The sequence below is a fragment of the Hyla sarda genome, chromosome 2 (genome assembly GCF_029499605.1).
Source record: "Hyla sarda isolate aHylSar1 chromosome 2, aHylSar1.hap1, whole genome shotgun sequence".
NCBI lineage: Eukaryota > Metazoa > Chordata > Amphibia > Anura > Hylidae > Hyla > Hyla sarda.
In genome coordinates, this window is record NC_079190.1 from 258,681,290 (window position 1) to 258,705,589 (window position 24,300).

The 24,300-nt window shown below is 40.9% G+C and overlaps 1 long non-coding RNA gene across 1 annotated transcript; it reads left to right on the forward strand.

Moving 5' to 3' along the window:
- Positions 1-3,817: 3,817 nt before the first annotated feature.
- On the forward strand, positions 3,818-20,661 carry LOC130357843 (uncharacterized). Its single transcript, XR_008889293.1, has 3 exons — positions 3,818-3,962; positions 15,663-15,744; positions 19,950-20,661. It is a non-coding gene; the product is annotated as an uncharacterized LOC130357843 (long non-coding RNA).
- Positions 20,662-24,300: the final 3,639 nt, after the last annotated feature.

Below are 24,300 nucleotides of genomic sequence, written 5' to 3' on the forward strand. Positions count from 1 at the left end.
ACTTACCACGCTCCTCTGCTGCCTCCACTGTGTCTCAGCTCCGGTGTGCATGTCCCCGTTCCCTAGGGCGCACGCGCACTGGAGCTCTAAAATTGAAAGGGCCAGTGCACCCATAATTATGTCCTACACCTGTCACCAGTCTATAAGTTCCTGCACCTCCCCCTCTTCCGTGCCGGATCTTCAGTGCCCCTAGCCTGAGATTAAGCATTCCCTACTGCCTTTTTGCCTTACCCGTGTATCCAGACCTTCCCGCTACGTTATTTGACTATGCACCTTTGCCGCCTGCCTTGACCTTCTGCTAAGTTCGACTACGCTACTGCCTCTACCTTCGGTACCTCGCCTGCCCAGCTACCTGTGTGGTCGAGCCGTGTCGGGGGTAGCGATTCAAATTTTTCGAGTATTACCTGCATTTTAGCTCAGCTCCATTAGGGCAGGGCTGTGATCTGTGACTGCGGCTTAGCTACAGTGTCTACAAGTAGTCTGAGATAATCCTAAATTCACCTTTTTTATCATTTGGTTTAGGCTGCTGATCTCTCCTATCCCATTACAATCTACTTCTTGAGATTAGGTACTTTACAGAAAAATGAGTTGCTCACAAGGTCAAAGACAGCATTACCACAAAAGAACCTGATACTAACTTTAGAGATGGTTTATGAATAAGGCTTGTTTTACCAAAACACATCAATCCATTACTCTGTCCGTTCGTATAGATCTGTACACATTTTGTAAATAAAGAAGAAGTTCTACAGCAACCGAATTCGCTGGTCAACTGTTTTCTTGTGCTTGGATCATATTGGGCCCTTGCTCAGGGCTGGCCACACATGTAAGTGTGTAAGAGCTGGCCATTTTCATGCTACATATAATCTTAGAGCATGGTAGTGGAATTTTTTTTTAAATGATTAGACTAAATCAAAGGTTCTTGCATATAGTAGTCAAAGCCCAGATCTTAATGCCATGAATATACTGTAAGAAATTTAAAAAGGACTGTGTGTGCAAAAAAGAAAAAAAATCTCACAGTTAATACCACACTGGCAGTCAACTACATAAAAGGATAGAAGTTGTTCCTGCCAAAGGCAGCAACACCAGGCATTATAGACACTTGAGGTGGAATTTACCAGGACCAGCATTTCAGTAAAAATCTGCTGGTGTGAAATTCTTTAGATTTATTAAGAGGCGCTTAATAAATCTGGAAGGATCAGTGGCTTCCCATGTGCCGCACTTTGAAATCTTCGCCAGCTATAAGCTGTTTGTAGATATATTCCCCCCACTTAATTTCACACAGAATTAAATGGCTTATCTTTGGAGATTTTATTTTTATTTTCTTTAATTACATTACCTTTTATCTATCTAGACTGTTTAAATGAATATATATATGTATAAAATTAGAGTGATGTGAACAGATATTTACTCAAAAATGGTAAACAATTGAGGATACAGAACTAATAGTGTTACTATTGTCAAACGCACAATACCCCTTAAAACATAACTTTTATTTAATAATATAAAAATATAATATGACAAAAAAACAATGTGTCAAAAAATTAGGCTGCAAAAAGTAGTCTGTGTGGTGTGCCTACTAAATAATAAAGTATATGTATATTATATAATGTCCTAGACATCCATAAATATAAGAAGAAGAGATATGACAATATATTGGATATCAGCTATATACATATACACAAATGAGCAGTGGTCAGAATATAAACATATATTGGAGTAGAATACACATATAATGATGGACTGAGGTAAAGATATATGTATTAATTATTATATAGGATTGATATAACATACATAATATAGATGGTAACTTACAGTTTTAGCAGGGCTGGTGCAGCACAGAAATGAAACAATCTGGGGCAGAAGTATCACAGTTCTGATGAAAAGACAATGCATATAAGGTCACAATTATAGTCTGTCCCTATATATAACCACTGCACTTACCCTACCTAACAGTGGAGGATAAGCCCCCACTTCAAACGTCGACTGGCCACTATAGGTCCCTAGAAATCCCTATCCAACCACATATTGATGCCCTAAGCATGATGCATCACCACTTACAGACTACAAAAAGATACAACAATGCAAACAATGTCCTCAAAATTATAAATAATAAAGAAAGGTAAAAACATTAAGCTTCCTCAATGTATTTTCCCCATTTATGATAAACTTGGGGTTCCTCAGGAGGGAGTCATAGATAAAGACAAAAAGGCTATGCTGGGAGACAGATACTATATGGTTGCAGCAGGTACATCCCATATCCAAGGTGAACATAGATGCCGTGTGTCCCTAAAAATGGGCGCACAGTAGGTTATATTTATACTCCTAGTGATAGGCAAGGGTAGGTCCCTATAGAAAAATACAATAGTACCCACCTGTCAAAGATACTGGTATGATATTGTATCGGCGCCATTACAGTGTCCACGAGGAGAAGCCAGATACACGGCCCCGGTATCACCTATCAGAAGTGACGTCCGCGCTCCACTACTATTCCATCTGGAGCGCAAACAATCCTCCCCCGGAAGTGACACCTGCGTTCCAACAATGCTCAACGTGGAGCGCAAGAGTTTATAAGCTCGATGCCCCCCGTAAATGACGTCTGCGTTCCACGCGTACACAGCGTGGAACGCATATGTCAAAAAGGATCCACAAAAGTATTACCTCGATGAGCAACATATTGTATATGCATATAAAGATAATGAAATATTACAGGAATAGTATGTCCATTGGGCAGGTGTCACTTCCGGGGGAGGATTGTTTGCACTCCAGACGGAATAGTAGTGGAGCGCGGATGTCACTTCCAATAGGTGATACCGGGGCCATGTATCTGGCGTCTCCTCGTGGACACTGTAATGCCGCCGATACAATATCATAGCAGTATCTTTGACAGGTGCGTACTATTGTATTTTTCTATAGGGACCTCCCCTTGCCTATCACTAGGAGTATAAATATAACCTACTGTGTGCCCATTTTTAGGGACGCGCGGCATCTATGTACACCTCGGCTATGGGATGTACCTGCTGCAACCACTGCAGGTACATCCCAGTGCTGCAACCACTGCTCATTTGTGTATATGTATATAGCTGATATCCAATATATTGTCATATCTTTTCTTCTTATATTTATGGATGTTTAGGACATTATATAATATACATATACTTTAGTATTTAGTAGGCACACACAGACTACTTTTTGCAGCCTCATTTTTTTCATATTATATTTTTATATTATTCATTAAAAGTTATGTTTTAAGGGGTATGATGTGAACAGAGCCTAATATTGCCATAGAGCCGTGTGATATTTAAAAACTGAGTCTTGCAATCATAATATGGATGCTAGCATACATTTGTGTAACAATCATATTAAAAAGCCTCAAGAAATAAAAAATACTTATTGTACATAATACAGTACCCTTCATCACAGTGCCAAATAGAATTGGAAGCTGTTTTAGGAATTTTTTTTAGGAATCATGTGCCTAACTAGCAAGACGCACTGTGATCTTAGTTGTTTGTGGAATGCATAAATACCTATTGTGTGCCTCCGTGCTTGGTCTACATTTAACAGGAAGTCTGGTAGAAATTGCTAGGTCATTGCAATCTCGAGGCTGTGGCTTGGTATGCCTAATGACCATAGAGGAAAACAAACAGTTCCTAAAGTAAGAACGGTTATTGTTTAGTGATTATGTCTACAGATGATCTTTTCGTCATTTTCTGTTTGCAGATGTATAACTGATGCTACAATGTGATGTTTTCCATTATAATATTTATTTCAAGTTCAGTTGCTGTGTAAATGTAGAAGACACAGCTGTAGCCATTTGCAACGTATTTTAGTCAAAGCTTCTTGTTCCTAAAAGGTCATCTTATTTACCATTCTTTACAGGAAAGTCAAGGGTGGAGATGTAAAGCATCCCTTATTATTTGCTTGCACTATGACACCAACTTGTGAGATCTTTTTGGTTGACAAAGGTATATATTTACAATGTGACTGTTTGCATTTTTGGGGAGCAAAATCTACGAGATCAAATGATACACTTACAGTATCCTGTGCATATTTGACATCATTTAGTTTACACAGAAATTTTCAGCGTAAAATCTGTGCATCAAATATGAGCAGGATACTGTATTTGTGAATAAACCCTGAGGTAAGGGTCCCACGTGCTGTATTTTCTGCAGCTGATTTTGCTACCCATTGATTCATTGGGTAGGAAAATACGCAGCAGCAAATATGCAGCAAAATTTAGCACTTGTGACCCTACCCTGAAAGGGTTTTCTGCAGACCTTTTTATTATTATTATTATGTATAAATAATAGTTTGAGTGGTTCAAAAATAAAAAACAACACACCCTTTCTCAGTAGGCAATATGGAGTTGCCCCTCCACTTTAGTTAATATGCATTATTTTAAATAATCGAAAATTATGTTGCCCTTACATTTTCCTATAAAATGTTTTGTTATACCTTTACATTCATGATGTTGAGGTCCTAGGGCAGCAAAGCAGCCCCAAAACATGATGTTTCCTCTACCATGCTTTGCAAGACGTTTGCAGCAGCATTGAAGGTTTACACGACTTCCCTAGTATACTATGCAACATGCTCAAGATCTTAAAGAATGTGGATTTAAATGCCACCACAGCTACCTTACAGGTCTCTGCACGAGCCCCAAGGCATGTCCTGACTCCCACCCCATAATATATATACTGTAAATATATTGAGGACAAAGTCGCTATAAAGCTGTTTGTAAAACTCAAGCCTGGCCCTCATCAGTATTCTCTCCCTAAAAGTTGCTTGAAAACTTGTCAGCCCTGCCCCATTTCTATATAAAACAGTGTATATCTGCATAAAACGTATTAACGGCACAATACAAGGGCTAAATAATCCCTTCATACCCTGTATACATATACTGGGGGGGGGGGGCATTTATCATTGTAGGTGTAAGTGAAGCATTTTTCTACAACTTTTTTTTGTGTGCTGATAATGTGTAGGTGCACCACATTTATTAAATGGTTGCAGAGCACTTGATCAATTTTGTGCAGGTCACATTTTCTGAAATTTCACTCTTCACATACACCAAAAAGCTAAGTTAAGTCTGGGCTGGAAGAGACTTTTCAGGGGCTTTGCTCCTTTTTTTTTTTTTTTTTTGCCTTTTCATAAAAAGGCGCAGTTCATAAAATCCGTCCATATCATGTTTATTGCCAAATTCAGTGGATTACAACTCAAAATCAGCAGAAATGTGTAAATCAAAAGGCGCAAAAAAAAAAAAAAACTACTTCTGTGCAATTTAGGGGAGTGGCACCCTCTCTAGCCATGCACTCAGGTCCGTCACTACAGGACAGGCAAACCAAGCAATTGGCTGGCTGGGGGCCCCCAAGCACAGCCAGTGCTTGCCCGTCCTGTAGCGATTAACAATCCTGCTCTTGGAGTTTGTGCTCCAGGCCCCAGTCAAACAAGAGGGCCCCCGAATGTCTGACATTTTTTTTTTAATAAACTAATTTGCAGCTTTGGAGTTCTTCTCACCACACCACAATCACGCTCCCCCCACCCCCGCTGCACTTGGTATCTTCCCTCAGCCCAGACTCTTCTCTCAGCCTTCAGCCGTCTGAGCAGGAGGAGGGGGAGGGGTGAGGAGAGAGCTGTGAGGAAAGGAGACCGCAGAGGCTGTACAACATGGGGCCTGACTACAGTAGGTGTCCCTGCATATATATATATAATGTGTATAAGCATGTGTGTGTGGATATATATATATATATATGTGTGTGTACATATGTATATGTATATGTACTGTGCCTGTGTGTGTTACTACTGTGGATGACTATATGTAAAGTGCATGTGTATATCTATACCAGTGTTTCCCAACCAGGGTGCCTTCTCTTTGGAGTTCTGCAACAAGACAGCACCTGCTCCAACAAAAGAAGCATCAAATTCGAGAAAAAACTGCCTAAATGTGTCTGGGTAATAGAGGACTGGAGGTGCAGCAAAGCAATCTTTCAGTTGCAGGAAAGCAGACTTTCACATCAGGGGTCCTTTCGCATGCACCCTTTTCTTCATCAGTGCAGAAATGGGGGCAATGAGGGATGAGAAGTTTGGGATAAATTGTATTTGAAGTTGGTAAACCCCAGGAACCTTTGAATGGCATAGAGGCCCTGTGAATGAGGCCAGTTCAGGATGGCAGATACCTTGTCAGGGTCCATTTTCAGACCAGTGCAGGAAATAATGTATCCCATGAAGGGCAAGATGGCGTTTTCAAAGACACATTTTTCCAGCTTAACATACAGTCCATTTTCCCTCACTCGCTGTAAGAAGAGGCACACTTACTCCCGGTCGTCCAGATACACCACTATGCAGTTAAACAACAAATCTCAGAAGATTTTGTTCACAAACCCTTGAAACACTGCGGGAGCATTACACAGGCTGTATGGCATGACCAAGTACTCGTAGTGGCTGCCATTCACTGTAAAACATCTGCGCCCAGATGTAACTGGGGTGACACCACTGTGGGATGATTATTCCACTTGAAGGTGTGACCTGGTGCAGTCTACATCCCACCACACCTCCCTAGCATTGCCAATGACAGAGTTGTGTGTTTATGCTAAGAAGTTCCACTTGTAGCTTGTCATAAGTTTGCTCAAGACTGGATTTTTCAGAATGGAACACAAATGCATGGAGCTATCATGATTTTACACAGTATTACACCACTGGGACCCCCCACAATCACAAGAATGGCCCCCTGTATGAATGGCTGCTAATTCTTTTAAATTCTATGGGACTAACAGAGATAGCCCTGTACAGCACTCAGCTTTCTTTGTCTGCTCCATAGGCTTTAAAGGGGTACTCTGGCCCTAAGATATCTTATCCCCTATCCAAAGGATAGGGGATAAAATGTCTGATCGCAGGAGTCCCACCACTGGGGACCCCCGCAATCTCTCATGCAGCACCTCCTTTCATTAGCTTCATGGAGTGAAGATCGCTCCATGTCTGATGACTCACGATCACGGGGCTGGAGTATCGTGACATCACAGCCCTGCCCCCCGAATGCAGCTGATGAAGCTAATGATAGGGCGTGCTGTATGAGGGATTGCAGGGGTCCCCAGCGGCCAGACATCTTATCCCCCTATCCTTTGGATAGGGGATAAGATGTCTTAGTGCAGGAGTACCCCTTTAAATAAAGAGGCAATGTGCATACTCTAACACCACAGCATTCATACAGGAACCTCATCAGCTATCCACATGATATGTGACAAATGTTGCTTATAGTAAAATCTCTTTAATGGGAGTGTAAAAGTACATTTCGCATATACAGTGGAATCTCTACAAAAGATCACCTCTTTGGGAGGACCACCCGCTTATTGGGGGGCATTTACTAAGGGGTTTAGTCATTTTTTTCTGACTATTTTTGGCGCAAAATTGTCGCAATTGCGCCTACCCTATAAATTGTGCGACTTTCCCTAGCAAGAGCTAGAAAGTAAAAAAAAAATTCCCGCTTAATTTACGCAAGTTTTCAGTTTTGACTTGCAGTGGTCAGGAATTTATTAACTGAGACAGTCGCAGTTGGGCAATAAACTGTCGCAACGGCCATAAAAATTGACTAAATTTACTCCAGCTCCAACATGGAGCAGGAAAAGCTCCTGCCGCCCGGGCTCCGACATACTTTCTCCCCACTACCCTCACTGCGCTACCGGGACACTACAGTGATTTACATCCCCCCCCCTCTCACCTGCCAGCGCCACACAACTCCCATCTGTCTGCTGTTGCAAGACTACAAGTCCCAGCATGGCCTTACAGTGAGGACACGCTGGGAGTTGTAGTCTTGTAGCAGCGGGAGCTGAGCGGCGCGGGCGGGGGGGGGGGGGGGGGGGTAGCGGGGAGGCCGTATGAGGAGCCCGGGCGGGAGACAAGGGGGGTAGCGGGGAGACCGTATGAGGAGCCCGGGCGGCTGCACTGTAATGTCAGCCCGGGCTCCTGCCCTGAGAGCCATAGGCTTTGGCTGTCAGGGCATGCTGGGTGTTGTAGTTTTGCAACAGCTGGAGGGCCACAGTTTGCAGACCACCGGTGTGTGGTCTGTAATTTGTAGTCCTCCAGCTGTTGCAAAACTAAACAGCTGAAGGGGACCGGTGAAGAAGTTCACTTACCCTTCCGAGGCTCCAGCGACGATCGCTGACGGAGATCGTCGCGCGGCACTGTTGCGCGACAGTGTCGTGCAGCGCTGGATCCTACGGAAGCCGGTAAGTTGCGCAAGCTTCCCAACCAGGGTGCCTCCAAATGTTGCAAGACTACAGCTCCCAGCATGCCTGGACAGCCATTGGCTGTCCAGGCATGCTGGGAGTTGTAGTTTTGCAACAGCTGGAGGGCCACAGTTTGCAGACCACTGGTTTGTGGTCTGTAAACTGTAGTCCTCCAGCTGTTGCAAAACTAAACAGCTGAAGGGGACCGGCGAAGAAGTTCACTTACCCTTCCGAGGCTCCAGCGACGATCGCTGTCGAAGATCGTCGCGCGGCAGTGTCGTGCAGCGCTGGATCCTACGGAAGCCGGTAAGTTGCGCAGGCTTCCCAACCAGGGTGCCTCCAGTTGTTGCAAGACTACAACTCCCAGCATGCCTGGACAGCCTTTGGCTGTCCGGGCATGCTGGGAGTTGTAGTTTAGCAACAGCTGGAGGCACCCTGGTTGGGAAACACTGGCCTAAAACAGTTGGGAAACACTGGCCTAAAACAGTGTTTCCCAACCAGGGTGCCTCCAGATGTTGCAAGACTACAACTCCCAGCATGCCTGGACAGCCTTTGACTGTCCAGGCATGCTGGGGCTTGTAGTTTTGCAACATCTGCAGGCACCCTGGTTGGGAAACACTGTTTTAGGCCAGTGTTTCCCAGCCAGGTGGCCTCCAGATGTTGCAAAACTACAACTCCCAGCATGCCTAGACAGCCTTTGACTGTCCAGGCATGCTGGGGCTTGTAGTTTTGCAACATCTGGAGGCACCCTGGTTGGGAAACACTGGCCTAAAACAGTGTTTCCCAACCAGGGTGCCTCCAGATGTTGCAAAACTACAAGTCCCAGGTTGGGAAACACTGTGCCCGGCCTCCGCCCCACCTTACTGTAAGGACATGCTGGGAGTTGTAGTCCTGCAGCTGGGGGCAGGGGACAAGCTTGTCACTTGCCCACACATCTCCTGCACCACACAACTACAACTCCCAGCATGTCCTTACTGTAAGGGCATGCTGGCAGTTGTAGTCGTGCGGGGCGGGAGATGTGTGAGCAGGTGATAATAAATGTACTAACCCATTTTTTTTGTTTTCTTCTCATTTCAGATCCGTGTATCCTGTGGACTCCTTCGGATTCGGTGGACTACTTCGATGACCAGCGTTTTTCTTTGTTTGATTTTAATAAAATGGTTAACGAGGGCTTGTGGGGGAGTGTTTTTTGTAATAAAAATTTTTTAAAACCTGTTGTGTTTTTTTCTTACTTTACTAGACAGGCTTAGTAGTGGAAGCTGTCTTATAGACAGAGTCCATTACTAACCTGGGCTTAGCGCTAGCCACAAAAACAGCTAGCGCTAACCCCCTATTATTACCCCGGTACCCAACGCCACAGGGGTGCCGGGAAGAGCCGGTACCAACAGGCCTGGAGCGTCAAAAATGGCGCTCCTGGGCCTAAGCGGTAACAGGCTGGCGTTATTTAGGCTGGGGAGGGCCAGTAACAATGGTCCTCGCCCACCCTGGGAACGTCAGGCTGTTACTGTTTGGTTGGTATTTGGCTGAGAATGAAAATAGGGGGGACCCGTTTTTTTTTTTTTTTAAATAAATAATTAAATATATTTAAAAAACGCATAGGGTCCCCCTATTTTTATTCTCAACCAAAGCCCTCGTTAACCATTTTATTAACATCAAGCAAAGAAAAACGCTGGTCATCGAAGTAGTCCACCGAATCCGAAGGAGTCCACAGGATACACAGATCTGTAGAAGAAGTAACCAAAAAAAAAAAAAAGTGTAAGTACATTTAGGGAGAAAAAAACGGTGTTAAAAAAATGTAATAAACACACACACACACACACTAAACGCCGTTTACCACTTCTGAGCCATAACTACAATTTACAGTGATCCCTCAACTTACAATGGCCTCAACATACAATAGTTTCAACATACAATGGTCTTTTCTGGACCATCGTAAGTTGAAACCAGACTCAACATACAATGCTACAGACAGTCCAGATCTGTAAAACGTGTCAATGGCTGGAAGAACCAACCAATCAAAATGGGCATTCACTGGTAAAACCCCTGTATTACTGAAGTGTATGCACTGACTGGTGTCTGGTATTACATGTTCTGTACACTTTACCTGTATCAGGGTTAGCTGCTCTTTTGGACACCAGGTGAGGGCGACTCCATTACTTGTTTGGGACATTGCCTGTACTGTACAGGACCCCTGAAGAAGCTCCTGTCCTCTACATAGACAGTGTTTCCCAAGCAGGGTGGCCCCATCTTTTGCAAAACTACAACTCCCAGCATGCCCGGACAGCCTTTGGCTGTCCAGGCATGCTGGGAGTTATAGTTTTGCAACAGCTGGAGGCTCCCTGCTTGGGAAACACTGACATAGACAGTGATTTACAGCTCCCAGCAGATCTTTATTACTTTTATATGTAGGGATTTGCTTTATCTATATTAGTTATCTACTTATTTTTCTTTGTCACTTTTTCCTATTTTGGATGACATTTTGGTGCCTTTAGAACCAATTACCACGTTTCCATAGAGTTATGGTCTCAACATACAATGATTTCAACTTACAATATTAATTGGTTCCAGGAAAACCATTGTAACTTGAGGGACCACTGTAGTTATTGAATTATTTAGATGTGGTGAAAAAGCTAAAAAAAAACTCAAAAACAAAAGATCCAGAAGGAAACCAGCAGCCAAACCTATTCAGACAGCTGGAAAAAGGAACAGACTATTTTTTCTACTACATGAAGTAAATTTCCCACTTTTGCCTATGTGTGCCAAATTTATTAATGTAGAAAAAAACAGGGTAAAAACCAGACTACATAGTAAAAGATTAGTAAATGCCCCCCAAATTGTGCCCAGATTTTTTTCTGACATATTTTCAGTCCTCCATATATTATGCACACTGCCATATTCTTTATGAAGACCACTTTTCAGTGCAATTGTTGGTGTTCTTCTCAGGTTTTACTGTATTTTCTTTGGTCTTAAGCATACAGTACCCCTTAAATTATAAAATATTTTATTATATATTTTCATGTGAAGACACTAAAGAAATGACACTCTGCTACAATGGTAAGAAGTGAGTCTACAACCTGTATAACAGTGTTTAATGTTGCTGTCCCCTTAAAATAACAACACACAGCCATTAACGTCTAAACCTTGACAACAAAAGATAGTACATGTCAAAATGTACAAGTGAAAATGTCCAAATTGGGGCCAAAGTGTTTATATTTGGTTTGGCCACCATTATTTTCCAGCAATGCATTAATTCTTTTGGGAATGGAGTTCACCAGACCTTTACAGTTTGCCACTAGAGTACTCTTCTACTCCTTCATGACAACATCCCAGAGCTGGTGGATGTTAGAGACCTCACACTCCCTCTCCTTCAGTATGTCACAGTACATGTTGGCATTCATGGTTCCCTCAATGAACTGTATCTTCCCAGTGCCAGCAGCACTCATGCATCCCCAGACCATGACCCTCCCACCAGCATGCTTGACTGTAAACATGACACACTTGTCTTTGTATTCCTCATCTTGTTGCTGCCACACACGCTTGAAACCATCTGAACCAAAGAAAATATTGATCATTGGACCACAGGACATTGTTCCTTCTGACACAACAGCCACGCAGACCAATTTAATGGGGTGTGTGGCAAATGATCTGAGCACTTACAGGCTGACCCCCCCCCCCCCCCCCATCCCTTGAACCTCTGTAGCTGACAGCACTCAAACCTTTGGATATGATGAGCACATGTATTTCTTTGGTCAACCATGACAAGGCCTGTTCTGAGTGGAACGTGTTCTGTAAAAAACGCTATATGGACTTGTCTACTTTGCTGTAGCTCAGTTTCAGGGCCTTGCCAATCTTCTTTTAGTCTAGGCCATCTTTATTGTGAACAATTATTTTTTTCAGATCCTCAGAGTTCTTTGCAGTGCAATGTTGATCTACCAGTGGATGGTATTAGAGAGGGGGAGAGTGATAACACCCTATTTAAGACACCTGCTCCCCATTCACACCTGATACCTTGTTAGACTAGCAAGTCACATGACACAAGGGAGGAAAAATGGCTAATTGGGTCCAATTTGGACATTTCCTCCCTCCCACACATCAGCCACCCCACCCTTTGAAACAAAAGACCTGTGATTTTCAATCAGGGTGCCTACAGCTGTTGCATTAGCTGCAGATTGATCTCTCCACCCATTGAAGCAGACAGGCTCCCTGTCATCAGCTGACTAGTGAGTAAGGTCTTGGCCGCATTGCAAGCTGGGAAAAATCCGAGACAACAGTCATTTTGTATGCTGGTAAAAATAAATAGTGGGGTGAAAATCACAGAAGTGAGAAAACCGTCACACACAGGTACAGACACTATATTATGAACTACACTAACTTTACAGCCCCTGTAGCATAGTCAAATAAGAAAAAAACTCATGGAATACCCGTTTAAATGCTGTTATGCAGGTTGTATACTTACTACTTTTAATTGTAGCAGACTTTAATTTCTTCAGTGTTTTCACATGAAAATATAGAATAAAATGTTTACAAACATGTGAGGGGTATACCTACTTATGTGAGATACTGTGTGTGTGCAGTTTTAATTAAAAACAGGCTTTGACATAACAGGACTTGAAGTGTCCATCCTGCCTGTAGTCAGCTGCTCAGAAATATAAACATTGGTCTTATTAGGGCACATTCAGGCTTTTGGGACTTTTACATATCATAAATGGTGACATGATTTCTACATTTCTAATAGAAACCGAGCACTGGGAATGTGTTAAATCAAGTTCCTATTTGCTTTAAGTGGGAAAAGTGTTACTAAAATAAGATTCTGGAAAGTACCAAGTAAAATTGTTTTTTTTTACCTGTCAGTATTTATGACTTATAGTTCTTTTGCTTTCTGTCAGTTATCACCTCATAAAATGTCTAACGTCATGCATGTTTTCCCCATAATTCCAAACTGAAAATTGGTCTGTAGGATTACTTTATTAGACTTTACAAGGCTGAGCAATTGTTGTGCTCCACCTTTTCAAAAGAATGTGTCAACATACAGTAGTCACCAAACGGAGTTTAGAAAGGAGGCTTTCACCAGGTTTATCCTTCCTTATCTTGGCAGCATAAAGCAGTAACAGAGACCTATATACAGGCAATTGCTTTTTTGTCTAATTTTCCAGTAGTTTTAGCTGTGGACTATATAGTGCACCTGCCCTCCGTAGTCTGAGCTGCAACTCCCCCTGTACACGTGCTACTGTTTTACAGCTTTCTGGCAATTCACAGTATAGTCAGAAAGTTGTCAGCAGCAAATGGATAGGGGAAGTATCAGTTTATGAATATTGCAAACTGCAGATTGCATATGGACTCTAATCTGCAGATAATAAACAGTGATGGTAGGAAAATTATTTTATCCTGTCCTTGTTTCAATTCTTAACCAATTGTAAGAACGCTCCCCTGTGAAAAATTGGTATCCTCCAAAGATGAGAAAACAGTGGTAGAGATCACCCAAAGAATGTGGTTGTGCATCTGCCTGGCACAACACACTAAAAACGCAATATAGGGTGGATTTCCTTAAGGCTACGTTTTCTCTTGTTTTTTTGTGTGTACGTTTTTCCCTCCCAAAAAATGCCAAAACGGCCCCATGGCGTTTTTTCATACAAAAACCGCTGCAGCCAGATGTTAGCTGTAAATCAATGAGAAATCACTAAAAAAAAATTTCCACCTTGTGTTTTTCAGTTTGGCGTTTTTTTTAAACTTTTTTAGCTCCTTGGCGGTTTTGCAAAGTCGCAGCATGTTGGCCTATGGCGTTTTTTCCCTGAAATTGTGGCGTTTTTACTCCCATAGAAGTCTATGGGAGTAAAAAAAGCCAAGAAAAATGACATGTGGTTTTTAACTTTGGCGTTTTTGCAGGCGGTTTTTATTCTTTTTTGAAGATGGAGATACCTTTCTTTTTTAGTAAAATTTAGTAGGGTACCATTTAAAAATATTAAAAAAAGATACAGCAGTGATGGAAAATTGTATTTAACAAAATTTTTCTTTTTTATGACCACATTTTTTATTAATTGTTAAACAGGGATCAATTTATTTGGACGGGCAGGGCACTAAAAATGTAGACAATAATAAAAATGTGTGTGTGTTTTTCACTTTTTTTTTTTTTTAGGTTGTACTACTACTCCCAGCATGAAACACACTGTTCCATGATGGGAGTAGTAGTACCTGTACTAACTGACAGATTCTAACACCCGTTGCGATCCTCCTGTATAATGTATTGATGCAACTGGCTGCTCTTCTATGGTCCCCTGCACTGCCGTATATATACACCTATTCATATTTCCCGCAGAGAGCTGTGATTGGCCAGATGGTTCCCGCCAATCACAACTCTCTGTGGGAAATATGAATAGTTGTAGATATACGTCAGTGCAAAGGATCATAGAAGAGCGGCTGGCCGCCCGCATCTGTACATTATACAGGAGGATCACAACGGGTGTCAGGAGTGACATCCGCTGTGATCTGTCCTTAACTGCAGGTACTACTGCTCCCAACATGGAGCACACTCTGCTCCATGTTGGGAGTAGTAGTACCTGCAATTAAGGAAAGATCACAGCGGGTGTCACTCCTGACACCTGCTGCGATCATCCTTCATCCCAGAGATGCGGAGCCGCTTTCTCCTGCACGCGCATCTCTGCTATGTACTCCGGCCGGCCACTCACTGTCGTGGATTTGGGGTACAATTAGATTTGGTTCCAAAGGTTATACAACCAGTTAAATATCTGCAGACCATGCATGCGTATCTGCCCATCTCTATCAAAGATACTCTGTGTTTTTGTCGGCAACTCTCATGGTCTGCAGATATTTAACTGGTTGTATAACCTTTGGAGCCATATCTAATTCTACCCCAAAGTCACAAACCACAACAAATGGTGACGAGGATGAGATTTTGCAGGCGTTATGAATATTAATAGCCAATTGACCAAATTAACACATTTTCCTAACAATTATAATTAATTTATAATAACTTTTAAATCAAGGAATATTTTTCTGATCATTAAGTTGGTAGTTTTCAAGGGGCTTATTAACTAAAACGGTGATTTATATGTTGGATTTTGGCCAATTAATTTTGGATTTTGGCCAATTAATAATACATATCTTTGAAAAGGTAAGGTGTGATAAGAGGGAACATAAAACAAATTCAGGGTCCTATAGTAGCACAACATATTTCTGGGTGTGTCAAAGATTATCACTAGTAGCACTATACTGTTCATACAGGATATAAGACTGTTGCTTTTGTGTTCCTTGTTTAAGGATAACTTGTATTGCATTAGTGATTGTCACTGGTAATCAATAGCATTGCTTTTCTAGGCAATGGTTGGTTGTATTGCATACATGATAGTTATTAGACACAGATTGTAAAGCATATATCAGGATTGTGATTGTACCTTAGTTGTGTGTGACATAACTCTCCACTATGTTCTCTAGTGTGAAAAGGACAAAGAGAGGAACACACAGAGGTAAGGAAGGTCGTAGTCGCGCTGCCAGAGAAGATGACCATGGAGTCAAGGTACGGTAACAAATAATTTTAATCACACAGCGCGTTTCTGGATCGGGTTGATCCTTTCATCAGGCATGAATACAATACAAAGAGTGGCACGATATAAAGGTTTCCACAGGGACGCCAATCAACCGGAAATTACATCCCTGTGGAACCAGTGCAGAATACAAGAAACATATAACATATAGTGACATACATTAAAAAGTGTAAAACATCCATATTAGACAGATCAGACCTTAGTCCTTTCTATTGTTTAATTAAGACCCTCCGGGTGTAAACAATTCAACTTAAAAATCCAGTAGGACCCCTATTTATAAGTGCTTGGAAGCGATTACAATGATTTTCTGGGATAGCCTCCATTATACAAACCGTCATGTTTTTGTAATCGCCTTCATGACACAAAGTGACATGTCTTGAGATACTGTGCAACATAAATTTAGAGGTAATATTATAACGATGTTTATTTAAACGGGCACGAAGTGTCTGTACTGTCCGTCCTACATACTGTACTCCGCAGTGACAGGTAATTAAATAGATCACGTACATAGAGGCGCAAGTATTATGCTGTTTCAAAAGAAAGTTTTCCCCAGTGGATTTTGAGGAGAAACTAGTTATCCCTTCCACAGGTATCATATTACAACAAAGACATCTGGATTTTTGACACCAAAAGATCCCTATTTTTCTATCCTTGTTTCCTTGTAGGGAACCATTTTTTTGTCGTAGTTTTTTATCTCTACTTAATTGATATAAGGATTTTATCCTACTGGGAGCGAGGTGATTCCGTAAGGATCTCGCTCGCCGGAAGGTCAAAATGGGATTTTTAGGTAAAAAATCTTTCAGCACAGGATCCATTAAAAGAATGGGCCAGTGTTTAGTTAAAACATTACGAATTTTTCCTGTGCATGAATTAAAATTGGTAATAAAATTAAATTTCCGTTTATTACCTCCTTTTTTATCTATAATAATCTGTTTCTCTCCTTTTTTCTCACTTACTGTCCCTAGCTTTACTGCTTCTATAGATTGTTGCTTGTTGTTAATTAAAGTGCTCTGCGTTAAATTAGTAGCCCTTTTAAAAGCACTCACTAGCACCCTTTTTGGGTAGCCCTTTTCAGTAAAACGTTCACGCAAAATCTTCGCTTGCAATTTAAAATCCTGTTCCTGGCTACAATTTTTCCTGACCCTTTGATACTGGCCGAAAGGGATGTTGTTAACCCATTTAGGGTAATGGCAACTAGAATAATGAAGGAGACTGTTTACATCTACCTTTTTAAAGTGCGTTTTCATTTGATTATTATTAAGAGCATCTTTAAAAATTTCTAGGTCCAAAAAAAATATTTTTTCAATAGAAAAATTTGGAGTAAAAACCAGACCCCAATCATTATTGTTAAGGTGCTCAACAAAATCAAGTGCTTGTGCCTCCGCACCTCGCCATAAAATAAAAAGGTCATCTATAAAACGACAATAAAACATTATATGTGTGTCATACCAACGGGACTGCGCGATAAAGAGGGACTCGAAGTGCCCCATATACAAATTTGCATAACTAGGGGCAAAACGAGTCCCCATCGCACAGCCCCGCCACTGACGGTAAATAGATTGACCAAAAGTAAAAACATTGTTTTGTAAAATGAATAATATGGAGTCAATTAAAAACTGGGACCTTACCTCTGTGTGTTACTTACCTCTGTGTGTTCCTCTCTTCGTCCTCTTGCTTCACGCCGTGCCTGGCGTGGGAAGGATCGCTGCAGCCACATCCCCTGGATCTCTACATGCTCTGCTAAGTGTTGTGCCTGTTAATGCACAACCACTGAGGTTAGCACATATTGAGCCATTGCTTCCTGTTCTCACTTGTGCGGTATTACCCATTGGAGCGCTTGTATTTTTGTTTCTTTGTCTCTAGTGTGAAAAGGCATACACACAAGTGTTTGTACGAGATACCCCAGTGTAACCTGTTTGATTGTTCTGCCATCTGATACTGTACTTGAAATTCTGTTGATCAGAATGAGTTTCCTTAGGAAGGAGTTGAGTGCATTGATGGATAGTATTGAGGGGCATAGGCCATATTCGAATTTGCGATATTTCGTGAATATATGGACGAATATTTGTCACATAGTCGCTAAATTTGCATATTCGTAATATTCACGTTTTTTTCCCGCATATGCGAAAATTTGCATATGCGAAAATTTGCATGTGTGAAAATGTATTAACTTTATAGCAAGTATACCAGTGTAACTTGATAGAAGCAGCAGAAGGGAGGGATCAATATTTGCGAATATTCGCCCGGCGGTCTCACACAGAAGTATTAGAGCCTTCTTTAGACCACACAAGCTGGAAGCAGAGAGGGATGATCACTGTGATGTGTACTGTGAAAAAAAAAGTTAATATTCGTAATTTCTAATATATGGTGCTATATTCACGAATATGTGATATTCGCAAATAAAATGTGAATTGCGAATATTCGCGAGCAACACTATTGATGGAGGATAGAAGGCCCAAATTTGGGGCGCCACAGCGGATGAGATAATAGGTTTTAGCATACCCGTGTACCCAGAGGTGGGGCAAGAAATTGGAGGTACGGCATTAAAGTTGGATTTAGGGGTTTATCCCAAAGATGAGAGCCGAGCTGCAGCTGAAGTTGGTTGGATTCTTTTACATGCCCTAAAATGTGAGGTGCAGAGAAACGAGGCACTTGAGAAAGAGTTGCGGACAAAAGCACAAAGTATCCTTGATAGAGATAGGCAGATACGCATGCTGGAATCAGACTTACTGGAATGGGAAAACCAATGTATAGATACTGATAAATTGGCTAAGTCTTATGCTGAGATCCAGGAGTTGAGGAATGAGATTGCTACTAGGTCACAATTAGAGACTGGTATGAAAAGCGAGTTCCCAAAGTGGTATCTGGGCTGGCCTCTTCCCATAATTCACAGCCACATTCCACAATCTGTGTTTCATCAAGTGCAAAAGAGGGGGGCGACAGAGAGTGAGATTGTAGAAGTTTCCAGTGCTGGTTTTGAATTGTGTATGGGACAGAAATCGAATAGCAACAATGGAAAGTACAAAGCGAATTGGAGCAGATTAGGAGTTGTTGGAAGTGTGTCTTCAGCAGTGAAACGTTATAGATCATCTATGAGGGATGAGACCTAGATTACATATACTGCTAAAATGGTAAAGACTTGTTTTTCATGTGGTGTTTAGGGCCATATAGCTAGATACTGTAAAACACATGGTAACAAAACTCAAAGTAAATACTGTTCAGCTAAATGTAATAGATGTGGTCATAGTGGCCATATCTCCACAAGTTGCTAATCTACTGGAAACATGAAGCAGAGGAAGCCAGGTAAATCCAGCCGGACTGGGAAAGGAAATATACATTCTTCCTCCAAGCAATGTTTTCCAAAGAAACCTCTCAGCTTCCCGAATAAACCTCACTTGTCTATTCCCATGAAAGACAACATCACGAGAGCCTTGTTTCTCCACTAGGTTCAAGGTAACCTGAAGGAGTTATGTGCACAGGCAGCAATACTCATACAGAAACTATATATACAGGTGGAGACTCCCATGCCCCCTGTTGGTCAGGCAAAAGTCACCCAAGCTATTCTAGTAAAGGTAGATACTTAGGTATCTGCAAGGTTAGCAAAGGGGGGAAGGGAGATCAACAAAGAGTAAAAAATTGCCACCTTCCTTTTGCATGTAAATAATGTTTCACTTGTTTTGTCTTTCAAGAAAAATGGAAGCACATAACATACGGACTGTGTGCAGCTAAACTTTCTTTTCTGGCCACTAGGGCCATACCAAAGGCTTACATGTACAAATGACAATACTTTTTTTTAGTTTAGGTTGACATTTACAGGAGCCTCCCCAAATTAGTGGGGAAAACAAATTAGTAATAAACTAACTAACCACTTTGATTTTTCAAGAGGTGGGGGAGGTTTAGCGAAAGCTAGTCCTTCCATTAGAAGGCAATATGCCTAGAGGGACTGAGGTAACACTCATACTCACTCAAATATTAGTTAGCAATGGTTGGAATAATGCTGGGAAAGTGAGTATGGATATGCAGAGTGGAGTTCAACTGTGTCTAGTGTGTGGGTTTTTACCAAGGTCCACTGATCAGCACAGGCAGAAGGGAGAGAGAGAATCTTTGCTGGGCCTGGAAATACTAAAATTGTATTGTTGGAAAGTGACTCTAAACCTGTTTATTTTCCATTTGGCAGATTAGTGGCAGTGTAACCCCGCTCAACTCATGCACCTCCAATCATCCATAACAATCCAAGCTCACCACAAAGAGATGACCAGATGACAAATGCTTCTAAAGGAGTGAAGAAGGCTACCCATTCCTCAGCATCCCATGGTTGGAAGATGACAAGCTTCAAGTCGTCAAGACTGGGTTTGATGACATCATGAGACAGGAGAACTCAGAACCAAAGGATACCCTCCAACACATTTGGATACCACAACGGACGCTTTAAATAAACTGTCTCAAGAGAAGCTACAAATGAGGACAGTAGCTCCAACAACCGCCTAAGCCCTAGACTATCCCTTTACTGCCAACAGTAGAGTCTGTGGCTAAGAAGTGATACAGCTACATAGTAAACAACATAAACCATGATCTATTTAAGCTGACAGCAAGAATCTAGGGCTACCTGTTATATATTTAATAGACTTATGAATACTGAACTTAGTGGAGTACGATCCAGCAAGCAACTTTAGTGTGGTTTTGTGGTATTTGTGGAATGTTATGGCAGTCTATTTTGTGATCCTATACCAGAAAGCCACATTGAGTTAGTTTAGACAAAGGCAAGATGGAGTCTCTTACCTGGAAGGGTCTCTTAGGCATGTTCACAGGGACCTATAGGTGGTTTTTTGTAACATTGCCAGCCCACAGGTGGGTTGGAAAAGGTGCGGAGAAAACATAATAAAAGGCATTGCAAGGAGGATGAGGTTTTCTTTCTTCCGCTGGACAACAACCACACCAGCTCCCTTTCAACTTCCTGTTTGGGCTTGATCCTGAGACAAAGGACTGCATCTACTTCTCCAAGCCTGTCTATGTTTCTCATATTTGCCATAAAGGTTCCCCCAAAGCTAAGTATTTTTCAGCTATATTCTTTTGTGTGTTTCATTTATGATAGTTGGACCTTTAACCCCTTAATGACGCAGGATGTAAATGTACGTCCTGGTGCAGTGGTACTTAACCCCTTAAGGACGCAGGACGTAAATGTACGTCCTGGTGCGGTGGTACTTAACGCACCAGGACGTACATTTACGTCCTGTGCATAACCGCGGGCATCGGAGCGATGCCCATGTCATGCACGGCTGATCCCGGCTGCTGATCGCAGCCAGGGACCCGCCGCCAATGGCCGACGCCCACGATCTAGCGGGCGTCCGCCATTAACCCCTCAGGTGCCGGGATCAATACAGATCCCGGCATCTGCGGCAGTGCGCTATTTGAATGAATGATCGGATCGCCCGCAGCGCTGCTGCGGGGAACCGATCATTCATAACGCCGCACGGAGGTCCCCTCTCCTTCCTCCGTGCGGCTCCCGGCGTCTCCTGCTCTGGTCTGTGATCGAGCAGACCAGAGCAGAAGATGACCGATAACACTGATCTGTTCTATGTCCTATACATAGAACAGATCAGTATTAGCAATCATGGTATTGCTATGAATAGTCGCCTATGGGGACTATTCAAGTGTAAAAAAAAATGTAAAAAAATTTAAAAGTAAAAAAAAAAGTGAAAAATCCCCTCCCCCAATAAAAAAGTAAAACGTCCGTTTTTTCCTATTTTACCCCCAAAAAGCGTTAAAAAATTTTTTATAGACATATTTGGTATCGCCGTGTGCGTAAATGTCCGAACTATTAAAATAAAATGTTAATGATCCCGTACGGTGAACGAAAAAAAAAAAAGTCCAAAATTCCTACTTTTTTAATACATTTTATTTAAAAAAAAATTATTACAAATTTATTAAAAGTTTTTTATATGCAAATGTGGTATCAAAAAAAAGTACAGATCATGGCACAAAAAATGAGCCCCCATACCGCCGCTTATACCGCTTATACGGAAAAATTAAAAAGTTAGAGGTCATCAAAATAAAGGGATTATAAACGTACTAATTTGGTTAAAAAGTTTGTGATTTTTTTTAAGCGCAACAATAATAGAAAAGTATGTAATAATGGGTATCATTTTAATCGTATTGACCCTCAGAATAAAGAACACACGTCATTTTTACCATAAATTGTACGGCGTGAAAACGAAACCTTCCAAAATTAGCAAAATTGCGTTTTTCGTTTTAATTTCCCCACAAAAAGTGTTTTTTGGTTGCGACATACATTTTATGATATAATGAGTTATGTCATTACAAAGGACAACTGGTCGCGCAAAAAACAAGCCCTCATACTAGTCTGTGGATGAAAATATAAAAGAGTTATGATTTTTAGAAGGCGAGGAGGAAAAAATGAAAACGTAAAAATTAAATTTGCTGAGTCCTTAAGGGGTTAAAGGGGTATTCCAGGCAAAACCCTTTTTTATATATATCAATTCGCTCCGGAAAGTTAAACAGATTTGTAAATTACTTCTATTAAAAAATCTTAATCCTTCCAATAGTTATTAGCTTCTGAAGTTTTCTGTCTAACTGCTCAATGATGATGTCACGTCCCGGGAGCTGTGCATGATGGGAGAATATCCCCATAGGAATTGCACAGCTCCAGGGACGTGAGTCATCAGAGAGCAGTTAGACAGAAAACAACAACTCAACTTCAGAAGCTAATAACTATTGGAAGGATTAAGATTTTTTAATAGAAGTAATTTACAAATCTGTTTAACTTTCTGGAGCCAGTTGATATATAAAAAAAAGTTTTGGCCTGGAATACCCCTTTAACATACCAGGACGTACATTTACATCCTATTAATTACGCCCGCATCGCTGCCGTGGAGATTCGATCATCCAGAACGGCAGACGGAGGTCCCCTCACCTGCCTTCGCTGCCTTCCACGGGTCTTCTGCTATGGTCTGAGATCGAGCAGACCATAGCAGAAGATGACTGATAACACTGATCAGTGCTATGCCCTATGCATTGCACTGAACAGTATTAGCAATCGAATGATTGCTATAAATAATCCCCTATGGGGACTATTAAAATGTAAAAATAAAAAGTAAAAAAAAGTTTTCAAAAAAAAAAAAAAAAAGTAAAATCCCCTCCCCTAATAAAAATTTACATTGTCCCATTTTCCCCATTTCACCCCCAAAAAGTGTAAAAAAAATATAAAAATTTAATAAACATATTTGATATCGCCGTATGCGTAAATATTGGAATTATTAAAATAGAATGTTAATGATACCGTACGGTGAACGGCATGAACGTAAAGAAAAAAAAGTCCCAATTTTTTTTTTTTTTTTACATTTTATTCCCAAAAAATTGATAAAAAATGTATTAAAAGTTTTATATATGCAAGTATGGTATAAAAATAAAATTACAGATCATGGCACAAAAAAATTAGCCCTCATACCGATGCTTATACAGAAAAAATTTTAAGTTATAGGTCTTCAAAATAGAGGGATTTTAAACAAACTTATTTGGTTAAAAAGTTTGCGTTATTTTTTTAACGCAAGAGTAATAGAAAGTATGTAATCATGGGTATCATTTTAATTGTATTGACCCAAAGAATAAAGAACACATGTCATTTTTACCGTAAATTGTACGACGTGAAAACGAAACCTTCCAAAATTTGCTAAATTGCGGTTTTCTTTTTCATTTCCCCACACAAATAGTATTTTTTTGGTTGCGCCATACATTTTATGGTAAAGTGAGTGATGGAATTACAACGGACAACTGGTCATGCAAAAAACAAGCCTACATACTAGTCTGTGGATGAAAATATAAAAAAGAGTTATGATTTTTGAAGGAGAGGAGGAAAAAACAAAACCGTAAAAATAAATGGTCTGAGTCCTTAAGGGGTTAAAGGAAAATCCACCCAAATAGCCAACAGATAGTGTTTCTGCTATAATTGCTGAACATGTTTTACTTACACTGCAGTTTTAAATCTTTTAACGAGCTTTTCCTCTAGTTAAAACATGTTTAGTTAATTGCTTATTATTTAGGTTTGTAGTGTTAATTTGTGCATTGAATATTAGGATAAAACGCCTCCAAAATTCCTAATAAATAGGTTGACCTGTGGGGTATTTATGAATGCATTTGGTCTCCAGTAATAGTGCTTAGTTAAAGGGGTACTCTGGTGGATAACTTTTGTTTTTAAATCAACTGGTGCCAGAAAGTTAAACAGATTTGTAAATTAAAAACTAAAAAATAAGGTGCAGCTCACAACAGAAGGACCGAGGCAGTTAAAGCTAAGGCCGGACCCCACCGGCAACAATAATGTAAATTAATAAAAACCTATAGCTTATGCCTTTAGGACCTCACCAATGGTGCATAATGGTGTGAACAAAGATAGATGTAACAGCATTTAAAAATTGCTTTTAATTCAGATATAAAATGTAATATATATATTTAATAAAATAGTAGCAAAATATCACATTACACTGGCATTAATCTAATGAAAATCTCACTGGGCC